Source organism: Ambystoma mexicanum, chromosome 12 (assembly GCF_040938575.1).
Source record: "Ambystoma mexicanum isolate Mex_15411 chromosome 12, UKY_AmexF1_1, whole genome shotgun sequence".
Taxonomy (NCBI): Eukaryota; Metazoa; Chordata; class Amphibia; order Caudata; family Ambystomatidae; genus Ambystoma; species Ambystoma mexicanum.
The window spans coordinates 372197928-372213992 of NC_090936.1; the positions used below are offsets into that span (position 1 = coordinate 372197928).

General features: G+C 46.5%; 1 protein-coding gene across 1 annotated transcript in view; it reads left to right on the top strand.

Annotated features, from left to right (window-relative positions):
- Positions 1-16065, top strand: part of ITFG2 (integrin alpha FG-GAP repeat containing 2) — a 1163252-nt gene that overhangs the window by 1115768 nt on the left and 31419 nt on the right. The window lies entirely within an intron of this gene.

The window sequence follows — 16065 nt, forward strand, 5'->3', positions numbered from 1 at the left end:
TATCTCCCATGTGGGTTGACCGTCCACACGCCCACTGGCAGTTCCTGCAGGGTCCCCATTCTTCCCTGGAGGGAAAGGCTGTAACGCAGCCCCGCCAGAGCTCCAGGCTGGGCTTGGGGATGTCGACCCACATGGGAGACGAGTGCCCAAGGCCAGGGACATCACCCCTGACCATCCTTGAGGTCTGGATGGGATGCATTACAGAATTTAACTCTGGGAAGGGAGGAGGACCCTGCTGGGGCTCCCTGGAACCGCTGCTGCACTTGGGGATGGTCGCTCCATATGGGAGACGGCCCATCAAGGCCAGGGACATTACCACGACTATCCTGGAGCGCTAGCTGGCCTGCGTTGCAGCTTCGGGAAAGGTTGGGGACCCTGCCGGTGCTCCCTGGGACTGCCGTAGAACATGTGGACGGTCCACACTTTTTCCTTTCCACCCAGGTAGGTGTGAGGTACGGTTTTCGTTGGGACACCTGTGGGAACGCCGGAAGGTAGGACATGTGTTGTTGACGGTGTGTTTCGGTGGGTGGGCAGAGGGAAATGTCTGAACCATTTTTTTTTTGTCGCCAAATTTCGGATTTCACCAGGGCTTGTGGGTAATAGTTTGTGGGGCGTTGGTGCAAGCCAGACCTCTGTGGATTCCCACGGGTGTCTTCTTATTGGAAATGCATGGGGTTCCCTGTTTTGCTTGGTGGCTTCAACACCCTAGGCTCAAATCTGTAGGTTGGCTCCCCAAACCCTTTAGGGGTTACCAGCGGTTTAGTTTTTCCCTTTGCACCTACACATGTGAGGTACCATTTTCGTTGGGACACCTGTAGGAATGCGGGAAGGTAGGACATGTGGTGTTGGCTGTGTGTTTCGGTGGGTGGGCAGAGGGAAATTGTGGTTAATACATTCTGGGCCGATTTGCGCAAGTCAGACCTCTGTGGATTCCCACGGGTGTCTTCTTTTCGGAAATACATGGGGTTCCCTATTTTTCTTGATGGCTTCAACACCCTATTCCCAAATCTGTAGGGTGTCTCCACATGAGCATAATCCTGCAAAATCTGCTCTGCCGAAAGACTTGGGGGTTACCAGTAGTTTAGCCTTGTCCCTTTGCGCCCAGATGCACCCACACATGTGAGGTACCGTTTTCGTCGGTACACCTGTGGGAACACGGGTCGGTAGGACATGTGATGTTGGCAGTGTGTTTCGGTGGGTGGACAGAGGGAAATGTCTGAAAATTGTGTTTATTTTGCCAAATTTCAGACTTTGCCGGGGATTGTGGGTAATACATTCTGGCCCGATTCATGCAAGTCGGCCCTCTGTTGATTCCCACAGCTGTTTTCTTTTCAGAAATGCATGGGGTTCCCTATTTTCCTTGCTGGCTTCGACACTTTAGGCCCAAATCTTTAGGTTGCCCACAAGAGCAAATTCACGCAAAATCTGCTCTGCCAAAACACTTGGGGTTACCAGTGGTTTAGCCTTTTCCCTTTGCGCCCAGGTAGGTGCACCCACACATGTAAGGTACCGTTTTCGTCGGGACACCTGTGGGAATGCGGAAAGGCAGGACATTTGTTGTGTTTGCATGGTTTTCCTAACATTTCCGAACATTTACTGCTGCACTTTGTCACGCAACCCATTCTTTGACCAAATGTGACCTACATTTAGTCGCTGCTTTAGGCACTATACACTTTTGTAACCTGCACAAGTTCTCTACCCTTCAAAAGGTCTGCATGTGCTCTTTCAAGAAATGTATGCGTGCCCTTCCTCACCACATTTCTTTACTTACACATGCTAAGTACGTCTGTTTAGGGCGTAAGCATAAAAAACCTGTGTACCATGGCTCCATTTTTGGCTTGTGGTATTGCCTGTTTTGTGAAACATTATGAAAAATGTGTGATTTCCTAACTTGAAGTGAAGAGTCGGGGGGAATGTAGCGGGACATTGGTTTTCTCAAAATTCACAGAAGCCATTGCGTACCGTGCCAACCATGTCCACCACATAACTTTTATTCTGTCATTTTCCCGATTTTTCCTCAAACTATGGAATTTTTCCCTACATAGTTTTTGCCTGACCTGCGCAAATCACCCGTTCCAAAACTTGGAAATTTGTCTACTTTTCAGAAATGAATGCCTTTCTGTCTTCCCATTCAGCTTTCCTACCCTCCTCTTCCATCCCGTCCATGCATGTCCTATTGGAAAAAAAAGGCAAAATCGCTTACCTCTCACAAAACGGTTGGTAACCATATGAAAATATGTTTTTCTGGTTTCCACTCAACCTGTTCATGAAAGCCTGGAAAATGGTGAATTCAGCACAGCAAACCATTTGTTCCTAGCTCTTACAAGGAAAAAACCACAGGCTTCTTTGTACATCATTGTATTGGCATTTTCTGAAAGAAAACAAAATGTTCTCCCTTTTTGCTTATTTTCTCTCACCCCCTTTCAGCAAACTAGGATTCCTTGGTGGCGTTACGACCGCCTACATGTGGGGAAAAAAGGGGCCAAATTTGGCAGAGATATCTCATGTAACAAAAAGGTTACAAGGGATTGAATGGCGACACACCGAAATCGCCAAAAAAGGCCTTGGCACCTGGGGGGGGGGGACTCTTTGCACTTAAGGGGTTCATGAGCTGCAGCATGCAGGACACATTTCAGAGGTGTCGGAGTAGTCGCCGGATGGCCTTCTGAAAGGGCATTGCCACCAACCAGTTGGGAGTGGGCCAAGACTTGGTCAGTGGATCTGAAGTTGTTTTCTGGGATAAAGGGCTTCATTTACTGCAGGAGAGATGGTTGGTACAAGGCCGTTTGTGTATTCCTTGCTATGTGCTGTTTGAATGTGGCACATGTGGCCACCTGGGGTGTGAATCCCTCGAAGTTCAAAGCAGTGAGTCAGGACTGGATATCAGAGTGTTCAGTGTTGTTAATCAGCAGTAGGAATTCAGTCTTGGAGGGGTTGAGCTTAAGGTAAGCACTGGACATCCAATACTGGATCAATGTGAGGCAGACCTTGAGCCTGTGGATGTCTTCGATGGAGGATATCTTGAGGTGGATCTGTGTGTCATCTGCGTATTGCTGAATGTGGATGTTGTGTGGAGTGAGCAGGGTTCCATGCGGTTCCATGTAAAGATTGAAGAATACACAGGGGATAGGATGTATGCTTGTGGGACTCCACAGGGTAGAGTTGGTGATCTGGAAGACTCCATTTATAGAAACTGTTGGCGATTCGCAAGGTAGGATTTGAACTAGCTGATGGTGATCTCGCTGATCATGCAGCAATGTAGATGCTTACCATGCTGTATCGGAAAGGACCAGAAGAGCAGCACATTCTCTTCTGTTCATCTACTCACCTGGCTCTTCATACGCAGCAGCAACATAGCGCTGAATGGGGTAGGATAGTGGGAGATCAGGGACTTAACATTCCTCCAACACTCCTTTCAGCTTGCATGCAGAAGTATGCGAAGAATACAGCGTCTCTATACTTACGCAACCCTGCCACCTGAAATGTTTTCGCATGCCTGGCCCTATGATGCCAGTCTATGGTAAATGATTGGAGTACCTGAGCACAACTGCGGACACTGCCTTACAAACAATGTTAGTTCATGGACATATGACATCATTGGTGAATGGTGTTAGTACCTTGTTAAATTATATCACTACCTGGCAAGCAGTGTGAATACCACACATGAAAATAATAGCCGGCAAATTGGGTCCCTAGGTATAAGATAGCACTATCTGATGAATAGTTGTGTCCCTGGCCATGTGGTGGCAATGCTTGGTGCATCTCTTGAGTGTGTGGGCCTTTGATGGCAATATTTAGCTGACAAATGGTTTCAGTTTCAATTATAAGATATCAGTACCTTGAAAAGGGTGTAAGTAGATGTGCATTTGAAGGCAGTACCTTTTAAAAGGTGTACAGCGAAGGACAGAAAGATGGCGACTTGAAACAACTCTTGAAATTTCAATGAGAAAAACACACTGCGCAACCAGGAGCAGGCAGGTGAAACTGCAGCTTTCTAATTATAATTGTTCTTGTATAGCATGCTTAATACCAGAGATTGTTTTCTACGCACGGAATCAGCATTCGAACCCCTGTTGTGCTGCGTTGTCTTGCTTCCAAGACAAACGCGTTGGCCCTGAGCTATTCCCCCCCGCTTTGAGGTGATAAGGGACCTGAGCTTCACCTGCATTATGCAGGCCCTTGCATTGAAAGGATGTCCAACTACTACACCCTGGCACTCTTGCGAAATTGTGTTCCTTCATAATTTTTTAAGGGCATTAGAGCCATCAGAAAATGACTTAGGAAAATATATAGAATGTTCAAATTACCTTGCCATAAAAACAATTCGTTGACTGTTATCACATGAAACAGACTACAATCATGACATTGTTGCTCCCTTGTCTTGCTTAAGTCCTCCTACTGCATCCTCGTATCAGATTTTGCACAACCATCTGTACAATGAATAGGTTTAAGGTAGATTTTATCGGTATGAATGCCACCCTGCCAGTTCTTAATCCCAGTTCCATTGAACATTGGACACAGCCATCGCTTCTCGAGTCCTGACTAAAGGCCACAGTGCAGGAAAAAAGGCCTTTGCCTCGCCATCGCTTTCCTTCAGCACAAGGCCTTTGCCTCGCCACCATGTTCCTTCCGCACAAGGCCTTTGCCTTGCCACCACTTTCCTTCCGCACAAGGCCTTTGCCTCGCCACCACTTTCCTTCCGCACAAGGCCTTTGCCTCGCCACCGCTTTCCTTCCGCACAAGGCCTTTGCCTCGCCACCGCTTTCCTTCAGCACAAGGCCTTTGCCTCGCCACCATGTTCCTTCCGCACAAGGCCTTTGCCTCGCCACCACTTTCCTTCCGCACAAGGCCTTTGCCTCGCCACCGCTTTCCTTCCGCACAAGGCCTTTGCCTCGCCACCGCTTTCCTTCCGCACAATGCCTTTGCCTCGCCACCACTTTCCTTCCGCACAAGGCCTTTGCCTCGCCACCACTTTCCTTCCGCACAAGGCCTTTGCCTCGCCACCGCTTTCCTTCCGCACAAGGCCTTTGCCTCGCCACTGCTTTCCTTCCGCACAATGCCTTTTCCTCGCCACCACTTTCCTTTCGCACAAGGCCTTTGCCTCGCCACCACTTTCCTTCCGCACAAGGCCTTTGCCTCGCCACCACTTTCCTTCCGCACAAGGCCTTTGCCTCGCCACCGCTTTCCTTCAGCACAAGGCCTTTGCCTCGCCACCATGTTCCTTCCGCACAAGGCCTTTGCCTTGCCACCACTTTCCTTCCGCACAAGGCCTTTGCCTCGCCACCACTTTCCTTCCGCACAAGGCCTTTGCCTCGCCACACTTTCCTTCCGCATAGGCTGAAGCACTTGTCTGACTCCGTCTCTTCCTAGAGGTCCACTGAGGGTTTTATGGTGATGAGTCACAACAAGATTTTCAGGAGAGTGATCTTGCACTTTCTTTGCGAAGATAAGATGGATAACGTGCGCGGCTCCACCCATCTTTAGTGTCCAGGTATCTTATACATACCTGGCTTGAGGCTCACTGGGTTTCCCCAATACGTGCAGATTTGAATTTCAGCCTCTTTTTTGTAGTAATATAATCTCAGTTGTGTCCAAGTCCTCCAGGTTCCACACAACACTTTTCATATCAATTACTGTTGGCTCCCGCATGGCTCAGGCATGCAAGCCAACTTTCCAAAAATGCTCATTGCATGCTTCCAGCAATGAGCAGTTTTACAAAGTGTGTTTGAAATGCAAAGTCCTGACTTGAGAACATGTGAGGTGACTAGATCAACTCTACCAATGCACACTCCGAGAGCGTCACACGTGTCCTTGTGAGACAGCCACCATTTCAAGCCATGTGTTTATACCCTGTCGTTGTGGCACTCTGTCTAAAGTTGGACCCATGCTCGTCTCCGTTTTTTAAAAACATCCCCTAGCCTTGTTTTCAACATTCATTTTTAAATACCCCTTATTCCCGAAATCACGGAGCCCGTAAAACAGTTAGAAACCCCTGATGATGTCATATTTCATACCTGTACAAGGCAACCAGATATCTGTTTATTGCCCTATTTATCTTCACGTCATAGAATTGTTTCACACTAGTGTCTTGTAACTAAAATGTGCATGTATTATTACCACACTGTTTTCAAGTCATCAAATTAGCCACACCACAGCTAAGGTAGAAAAATCAGGTTTGTGTGGTGCAGATATTTACTGTGCTGTATACACAGAATGAGGGGCTTTGGAATGCTTATGTCTCCTTCCGAATGAGCTGTGACTTGTTACAGAAAGGGGCCATTATCATTCTTCATTTCACACTAGTGTCTTGCCGAGGATGCTTACCACACAACAATTGAAGTGCCACCACCGGGGTTTATATGCTTGTGCTGTTGAGGGTCTCAGTGGCTGAAACCTTTGCAAGCAAAATGGTGCCGGTTACTGACTGCAGTCTTGCTGCCGAGTGGAAGGAAGGCCAAGGTGGGAACTGCCCGAAGGGCTGGAAACTACGGTCAGCCAGAGCTTCCCTGATTGACTACCCAAGCTGTACAAAACATGTTTTGTCCACAGAGCTTTGGTGAAGTTTGGGGGTGCTAAAGAGCAGTCTACTGAGATGGGAGGGACGAAGTACAACCTCTCACACCCTGCATCAAGCACTGCTATCAGATCGTTTCGGCATCATAGACATCTTGCTTGCACTTCTGCAACCAACAAACAACCATTCACTTTGGTTTTAGATACAGCTGATGCAGAGTCGGCCTGGGGCATAAAATTGTCTCTGGCATTAATGAAAAAAGTCTCCCACAGTTGAAAATGGCAATTCATTCCTTTTGTAGGAGACTATTTAAGTAGTATACAACGGGGTGTTTTTTAATAAAAATGTGATGTAAATTGTGCATTTTAAAGAATATTTATTCAGTAACACTGGTCAAAACTACTAGCCGTATGGTGAAGTAACTCATCAAACTGGCCCACATTGGCCAAAAAAGTGGCCCACTTTGACCCAAATAATGGTCCCACACTAGCATTTTGTGTTTTTTCGTTCGGGCATTGCCCTATAGGACAGACTTAGACTGAGATGAAGCTGTTCCGGATGGGTCGCTAGGGCTTACCCAAAGCCCCAAATTTACATTTCATCCGCCCCACATTTTAACTCTTCTAAATTAGCTCTTTCTAAAGTCCAGCCCTCACTCCCCTTTCAAGAGAGACACCAGTCCTCAGCACCCTCCTTTTGGACCCCCAGTCACTTACTAAATACTTTGTAAAAGGCATCTCTGGAACGGTTCAGTGCACTGACGATTGCCTGGGGCTGCTTTTGTAACTCATAATACCAAGCCATAGGTGAGTGGCAGGGGCATGGTCATAGTATTGACCTCCACATACTAATAGTTAAAAACAGAATTATTTCAATATTTTGTTCTGGACACCTATAAAGAGGCACATGCTTGTCTACCCACGTAAGCATTTGCAGCTGGTGCAGCTGGCATTATATTGTGACTGGTAGTCACAATGATGTTTGTTCATTCATTGAAAGCATGTCTCTTTACTTCATTCAGAATGCTGTCGTCCTGACGAACAACCTCAGTGTTTCCTCTGTAACAAACCTTGTACGTGCATGTCTTTGTTTGTATGTGTGTATGCCTTTATCTGTGCTAGTTTTTGATATTGCATGAACCTCGCTCTACAACAAAGGATTACAGAAATAGGGTGCAACAATAGCGATAAAATGAGAAGCGTAGTCTGTTAAGGGTACACTTGGAAGGACACAGAGAAAGAGGATACACAGCCTTACAGGCAGGACATGCAGGTTGATGGAAAGGCTGACAGTCTTAATGAATTAGTTGCTGGATCTGCAGCTGTGCGCTGGTTGATGCTATATTCCTGTACATTTTGCGCATTTGTGAGTGCATATATGATGCCGGAGTGTGTTGTATATCTCCAGATCATTGCATACCTGGAATAAGAGAGCACGTGGAGTAGTAAGAGCGGATAATTGTGTAGTTGGGATCCAGTAATGAGCTTTAATAGCTACGGTTGGGGTGCCTGGGTACATTTGCTTTCTTATCCAATATATCAAACAAATAACAAGTGTTGTGACCTTTTATTGGACATACTGAAAATATCATGCTGCGGTGGTAAGATGCACAAGCTTTCCAAGTCCCATTGACGATTTCATCAGATGGTGATCACACGATAAAATGAGCAACAGAAGAAAAAAACACACTGAGCTGGACTTGAAGAGGTCCTTCGACTTAGGACTCCTTTATCTGCAGATAGCCTGCTTCAACACAGAGATTGCAAAACTACAGAACAAATATGCTTGGTTATCACGTATCATCCAGCGCCAACACAACTGAAAAGACTTGTTAAGTCCTTCAATATTTCATGGGGATTAGGACCTTAGAGACATTTTCCAGGCAACCCCTTTAATTGCATACAAGCAAATGGAAAATTAAGCAAAGTGCCTCAACAGAAGCACGTTTCTACCAGATCAAGAACAAAGACAGGGAACATGCCCATGCAATGTTGGGAGAGGCAAAACCTGAAAAAAACATCTGCACAGGATGAGCCATAGCAACCTCACAGAACCAGGCAGTGCAGATTCAAGGCACGTAAAACTGCAAATCGTCCAATGTTGTATACTTCATACAATGCAAGAAATGCCAACAAGTATGTAGATGAGATTTTCCAGGAGCTACGTGAATGAATGAACCGGCATAAGATACACCATCATAAACTGCAAAACAAACATCAGTCCATCAACACTTCACACAGGATGGGCAAACACTGCAGGACCTATCCGTAATGGTATAGAAATGTGGTCTCTCAAATACCACACAATGAATGTGGCAGGGCAAGAACTTGAAGATGGATTGTCAATCTTACAAAATTGAGGTCTGAACATAGATGTAGGATTTATGACACACTATGGCCAAATTTGAGCCTGGGAAAACCCAGGAAACCACATCAACATTGCCAGAAGATGACCTGCCATTACCACCTCTCAGGTACAGCTTTTCGACAAAATGTTTCAGAACACCAAATGAATGAGGATACATACAGGCAGACAAAATGTCAACATTGGATGTCGGAGCTCTTGAAATTGCTACGCTTTATTGCGGAAGAGACCCGCTGAGCTAACTATGGACATTTCGCCATTCTAACAGTGGCAACATATTTTTGTATTTGCCACTTTGTATGCAAGCCAGTAAGGCTCTGTCAAAAATGGGGCACATTGGAATAAAAGTGGACATTGCATCATGTAAGCTGCTGGAACATTTCGGTATTGGTTCTATCTTGTGTCCAGTAGGCACAAGCAACGCTGCTTGACTTACTGTAGGATCATAGCACAGCACAGGGCCTGCAAAAATATGCACTTGACTCTGACAGTGATCTTCAACAGACTGGTTTGATGTGCAATTCCTATGATGGTTTGGGCATTGAAATCACTGCATTCAATTGTTCTGGTGTGTATGACAGAAAAATGCAGATATGCATTGTATTTGGAAAAACTGGAGGCTGGTTAAAGCATTGGAAATTCAAGCGTACTGTGCATGTGAACAATGATAGACTGTGTGGGAAAGGTGAGAAACAAGGTATCTGTAGAAATGATCGAATTGAAAAATTCGAATGGAGAAATTACTGCATGTTTTTACCGATTTTTTTTTTTTTTTTAGGAATGTTGGGACATTTAACTAAAATATAGGTGTGATGTGGGGTAAGGGTAATAGTTAAGGTAGGGGGGATAGAGGAGTTCCTCCACTTCCACATCTTTTTTTTTTTTAAACAGTCATTTCTCCATTTGATTTTTTCATGGACAACAGGGAAACAACACATCCTTTACTTCAAACTACATGTCTTTGAATGTTTCATTTGGGAATTGCTCTAAAATGCCATGTTTTCTTTCATGCTGGGTCCCACTTGTTAAACTCGTTGTACATCCAAAGCACCGGGTGAATAGCGTTGCTTTGCTTTAAAAAAAATACATTTCCCAGCACTGGTGTTGAGAACTGTTTTTCCAGTGGGTACTAGTATGTCTCTGTGACGAATCAACTTCCAGGGCATCAGTGGTCCAGGGATGAATATCTGTTTCTAAACCATCAATCAGCCCCACACCTCTATCGGGACTCCTGTTCCCTCTTTTCTCCCTTCACTCTGGCCACCCTCGATGGGCTCTCCCCCCTCCCCTTCCTCTGAAACCCGAAACCTGGAAGTTATCCTAGACTCGTCACGTACTGGACCTTGCCAAGAAGGCCCATTTCCAACTCTACCTCCTCAGGGGCATCCTCCCTTTCCTCACTTTTCCCCCAGAAGCTTAATGTCTCCAGTGCTCTGGTACTCTCCAGGCTGGATTACTGTAACAGCTTCTTCCTTAATTTACCTTCTTCTCTTCACCCCCTCCAGCTAATCCAAAATAGGGCTGCACGACTTATCCTAGGCCTCAAGCCCAGGGATCGTATCTCTCCAGCCCTGAAATCTCTTCACTGGCTCCCTGTTGCTACAAGAATCACATTTAAATCCCTCTGCATCATCCATAAGGCTGTCTGGGGCCGGGGACCACGCCATCTGCAACTTGCCCTCAGCAAATACTCTCCTTCCAGATCCCTCCAATCCTCCAGCGCCAACACGCTGCTTGTCAAGCGCTTTTCTAAGCAGAGAGCAGGCGGCTGTTCCCTTTCCTCGGCTGGCTCCCTCCTCTGGAACAGCCTCCCCCTTTCTCTCCGTCTTGAGCTGGATCTCCTCAAGTACCGCAAGCACCTAAAGACTTTCCTCTTTTCCTCCTCCTTCACTCTCTCCCTCCCGTGCTAAACACCACAGTCGCTGTGATTGGTGGCCTGGGCCCTTGTGTGTCCTCCTGGGTCCTGGCCTTCTGTCCAATCGCCCGCAGCAGCCGGCCCCTCCCAGCACTTGCCTTCAGGCACCACTGGCATGTGTTGTATTACTGGCCCTGCACTTATCGTATTGGCTGGTGACCCCTCCTCCATCAAGTCATCACTGCCTGGAATTTACCTGTTGCCCTTGCAACAGACCCTCTGGCACTTCCCCCCTCTGTGGAACCTCTAGCACTTACCCCCTTCCCCTTCTCTCTCTCTGCACATGCATGCTCTGAATGCTCACAAGGCCTTGTAGAACCGTGTTTGTATTTTATTCATCACAGTGACCATATTCCATTGTCTTACTCTTCCCTTGTTCCCTTTGCCCTGTGGATGCTTTGAAACACAATTTCTTGATGTATAGGCGCCTTAAAAATGGCCAATGAAATAAATAAATAAAATAGTACACCAGAAGGTATGCAAACAGATTGGAAACACAAGCAAACTATAAACCTCCTCGTCCAATTTTGGTAGCGGGGCCGGAACGGCAGGCTTATCTCTGAAAGGTTGTGGATATTTGGTTAGTTGCAACACAGCGAAAATACAATTGTTACCCGATGATAAAAGGAATTGTCCAGTCAAGGTTATATGAAATATCTACTTTATTATCACAACATTCAGTTCTAGCACTCTGAAAACTACAACCCACCCTGTAAAGGAATTCAGAGGGCCGACAGTTTCAAAGAAGGAAAAAGGATGCACTTTGGATACTGAAATGAGGGTCGTCTGTAAAGTAATTCATCACAATAGTTCAAGGTTACTTGGTTTTAACACAAAGGGGACAATGAGCCATAAAATGTCACGGCTCATTGTCCCCTTTATTGGATAATGTGCATCATGTCACAGATGGCCTTAAGAATATACCAACTCCCAGAGATAGTTTAAGGGTTTTTGTTAAAAAGGTTTGGAAAGGCTCTAAGAGCTGTCCCTCACACTTTCGTTTGGAAGGAGCAATACCCTCCCTAACCTTATTTCCCAGGTCAGCATCTAGTATTTGTTAACCTCTGCTATCTATCTTAGCTGTCGGTGAGGACCTAAAGGCTATCGCCTTATCTAACGAGCGTCCTCCTGGGACTTCCTAGGTTAGACCTACAGTATCCAATGGTTAATTCTAAGAGGTTATGGGGCATTATGCCTTTTACTCTCGCCAAATCTGCCTACTGTTCCCATCACTACTTATCACTGCTGTTTTACCGTCCTCCCGCTACTCAGCCCCTTCAAACTCTACTCACCTTCTCTCTAGGTTCTTTCTCCTCTGTCCCCTCAATGTCTCTCTCTCTCGCACACATTCTTGCTTTGTACAGTCTACCTCCACCCTCCGATGGTACTACTCTGTCCTATGATACTTTCCACTCTCCACTTCACTACCCTCCACATCGCCACTCCACTACTACTCTACAGCTCTTTCTACTCATTCACCGTCCTTTCATTTCCTCATGCACCTTCCACTCATGCTACACTTTCTCTAACACTTTCTCTAATTCTCTCACTCACCCACCTTACATGCACACTTACAACACAGTACTACTTGCTCTCAGCAACCAATACCTTAACCTTCTCTGCAAACTGCCTCTACACACATGTCCACCATCCTTCCTCCTTCTAGTCTCTTGGTCTGCCACTTCCTCCTCCTCTGACCTCATCTGAACCACCAAAAACGTCCTATTTCCTGTCCACTTAGCCTTCCCTCCTTTTCCAATTGGACATATTCCTCTAGCCAATCTCGCCCTGTCTTCCCTACCCAGAACGTGTTACAAGTGTAAGAATACATAAAAAGGGGGTTAAGCCCTTCCCCTTTTCCTGCACAGATTTGCATTGCTGGGAAAATTGCGGCTCACATTGGAAAGTGTTTGGGAGCCACGTTGTGGGGAAGTCTGTTATAAGTACTGGGCAGTTTTTGTCCCGATGCCACTCTGGTAAGTTTGCAATATCCAGTCTTGGGAAGCTCTGTTGCAGCGCTGCGCACACTGGTACTATTGGGCAGTGCGCACCATTCCTGGTGCTGCACCGGCTCTCTGTTGCTTCACTTAGCAGCTCTCTCACATCGCACTGGTCAGAGCAATCAGATGACTTAAGTAATCTGCTGTGAGGCTGTAGTGGACTGCAGTCTTCAGGGCGGTTTGCCCTGACAGTTTCTGCATGCTTTTGCCTAAAAGGAAAAGAAAGAAACCGGCCAACACTTAAGGAGGTGACAGGAATGGGGGTCCTCCCAACTGCCACCTTCCCCCTCTGTGGTAAGAATGGCCCTTGCTTCCACTTTGATAGGCCTCCCACCCCAGCCTGAGAGTCCACATCCCCTCTGTGCAAGGTCAGATGACTGACCTTGTCAAACAAGAAACATTTGGCAGCCATATTAGTCCAAATAAAAAAAATCAAACAAAATCCAAGTTTGAATCCCTTTTATTGGACTAACAGGAAATATCATGCTGCAATGCTAAAATGCATACATTTTTAAAGTCCCATCAACTTCTGCTTCAGATGGTGGTCACGTGATCATAAGAGCAACAGAAAAACAACACACAGACCTAGACATATTTTTTATGCAGAAGAAAAGATTATTCCAATTTAACCTCCATTGGTGGCAGGAAAACATTTGCGAGGAATTCAATCTCTTGCCCTTTTATCTACTGGGAAAAAGTCTAGGGCAGAATTGGTACTTGGCCTGGATGAGGTGCTCTGTGAGACTCTGCCACACTTCCACAGACCAATTACATGCACCCATTAAAAATGCAATAGAGACCATCAAATGTAACGAGAGAGCAAAATCTAAACTGCATATGGAATGGTACAGGTGTCTCCTGCCATGGGTGTTGCAGTGGAGATCAGATTAAAACATAGGTCCCTGCCTCCTGTTTCTGGTGTGAGCATTAAAGAAGCCCAGGAATGCTGTCATCATAAAACATGGTGGGAGAGAAAACGCCTAGCATTTTCTCTTTCCCTTTTCCTATGATGTGGCCCTGGCTGCATTTTTGAAGAAAACATCCTTCCCTGTTTTGCTTTCTCTGCCTGAATGTTTTTATGGTGGTTGCATGCCTGGGCTCCTTTAATGCTTACACCAGCGACTGGAGACAGGGGCCTATGCTCTTATTTGATTTCCATCCCAAACGCCAGTCTCATGGCAGGAGGCATATGTAACATTCCACAAGCAGTTTACATTTTACTCTCATTTCACTGCTGTCCCACACTGAGTTAAGACTGTCCCCCACAACCTACTTTTTTCTTTTTAATGTGTATATGTTGTGCGTGAACATATGCAAATGGATAGACTGTGAAAATGAGGCAGAGCCTCTACTTAGGCTTCCATCCGGATGAAGTATAATTTCTGCCCTATATTTTTGTATGTATGTAGGGACGGGTTTGACATTGCATAACTGTTTTTTTTTCTGCAGGGCAATACATTTGGGAAGAAAAGACAGACTGTGAGGCATTCCACCATCTGCATGGTGGGTGTGCGCTAGCCTGGGCTTTTTTGAAATTTTAAATGTAATTGAATGATGGTAGATCAACCTCCACAAAATGTGTGGGGCTTATCCGCACTCATTTTCCTATGCTCACCGCGCAACATACTCATAGACCCATGTACTCTGGGTGTACACAGCCTACAGGCACAGTCTCCCCAGTCATATTTAATTGGGATATGACAGCCAGGAGTACACCATGTCATCTCAGTAAGGGGGAGGGCCAACCGTCCCCTTGCCATGGCCAGCCTAATTAACTAACAAAGGCTCCATGGCACCTTCCTGTGCTTTTGTTGATCCCTGTAGCTGGTGGCAGCATTTGTATACTAATCAGAGTTTAATTCAAACATGCCCACCTGGGGCCTGACTGCAGAGGCCAACAAAGGAGACAGGAAACCCCAACACCCTTTCATATGCACTGGGGCAACCTGAAGCCAGCTCCATCCCTCAATATCGATTGACAGTGAAATGTCAACTCTGGCACTGCGTGTTTACAGTAGTGATGCCCCACAGGGGGACCCCATTCCGAAGGTATGAGTATGTGGTTCGACGAAGCCAGAAAGTCTGGTCTCACCGCAGCTTCAAGGGAGACCTACTGCTTTATTCAGGAACCTCAGAGAGCTCTTTTAGCCGGTGGGACCCTTTGATCCACAACAGACAGGAAGATGGGTGGGACTTAGTATTACATGTGTTCGCCCCTTTACCTTTTCTGCTACAAAGCACCCTGGTTATGACCGCATGCATGTAGGAGATTGTTGGTGGGGGACCCAGGATTGGTTCAATAAGGAAGGGCTAGCTTACACCAATCACTGTGGCCCATTTGGCTTTAAAAGAGGGTCAAGCCCTTCTTTTGGGCAAGCCATCTGAAGGCTTTGCAAGGAGTTTCAAGAGGAACTCAGCATTGGACTCTGACTGAAGGTACAGTCTGCCTTACATCTTCAGCCAGTGAAGGAAGACCAGGACCTCCAACAGAGAAGCAACATCCATCCCCTTAACATCTCCCAGGGAACAGAGGGTGATACCGAATCAAGAGGACCCTCTAGCAGCTCCAGAACCAGTACCCAGCCAGCACACAGCGTGCCTTGCTAGGGTCTGCAGCAAGCTTCCTAACTGAGTAGTGCCAGAGAGTCTCTGAACCAAACCAAGGACAAGGTAGCTGCCTGCAACACCCCTCAGCTTTCGGCTGTCCACCTTAAAGGACAACACGAGCCCAGTGAAGAAGCTAGGACAAGTTTATCGACAAGCATCTTCCGACGTCTGCCTTAAAGGACATTTTCGAGCCAGTTGAGCCCCCTCAAGCTGCAACCGACTGCACCGCTGACTGTTGATACGCTGCAGTCGCTAAAGCCTTCTAAGGTGCCTCAATCATTGCTTCAGAAGCCCCGACCAGCCTGCAGTCACCCGTCCAGCTTCGTTCACCGAACTGCCTGCCGCCTGATACCTGCAGCTGTCTCCCATCTTGAACTCTTTTGCAGAAGCTGCAATGCATCCTGACACCGACTGGACCCTGTCGAGCACCAAGAACTGCTACAGCACAAGGTACATTGTGTTTCTGTCCCCCTGGTTACTTCTCTGAAGGCCCTTCGTTTGTTTGTTTGTTTTTTGCATTTATTTGCAGCGCACATAACCCATAGGTATCTAGGCGCTAGTTTCATTGTGGAAGGACAGTTATTTATAACACGCTCAATTATTTATTTATTTTCCTAAGCGCGGGGATTCGAACCTGTGTTTGCTCAGCGGGGTCTTGCTTCCAA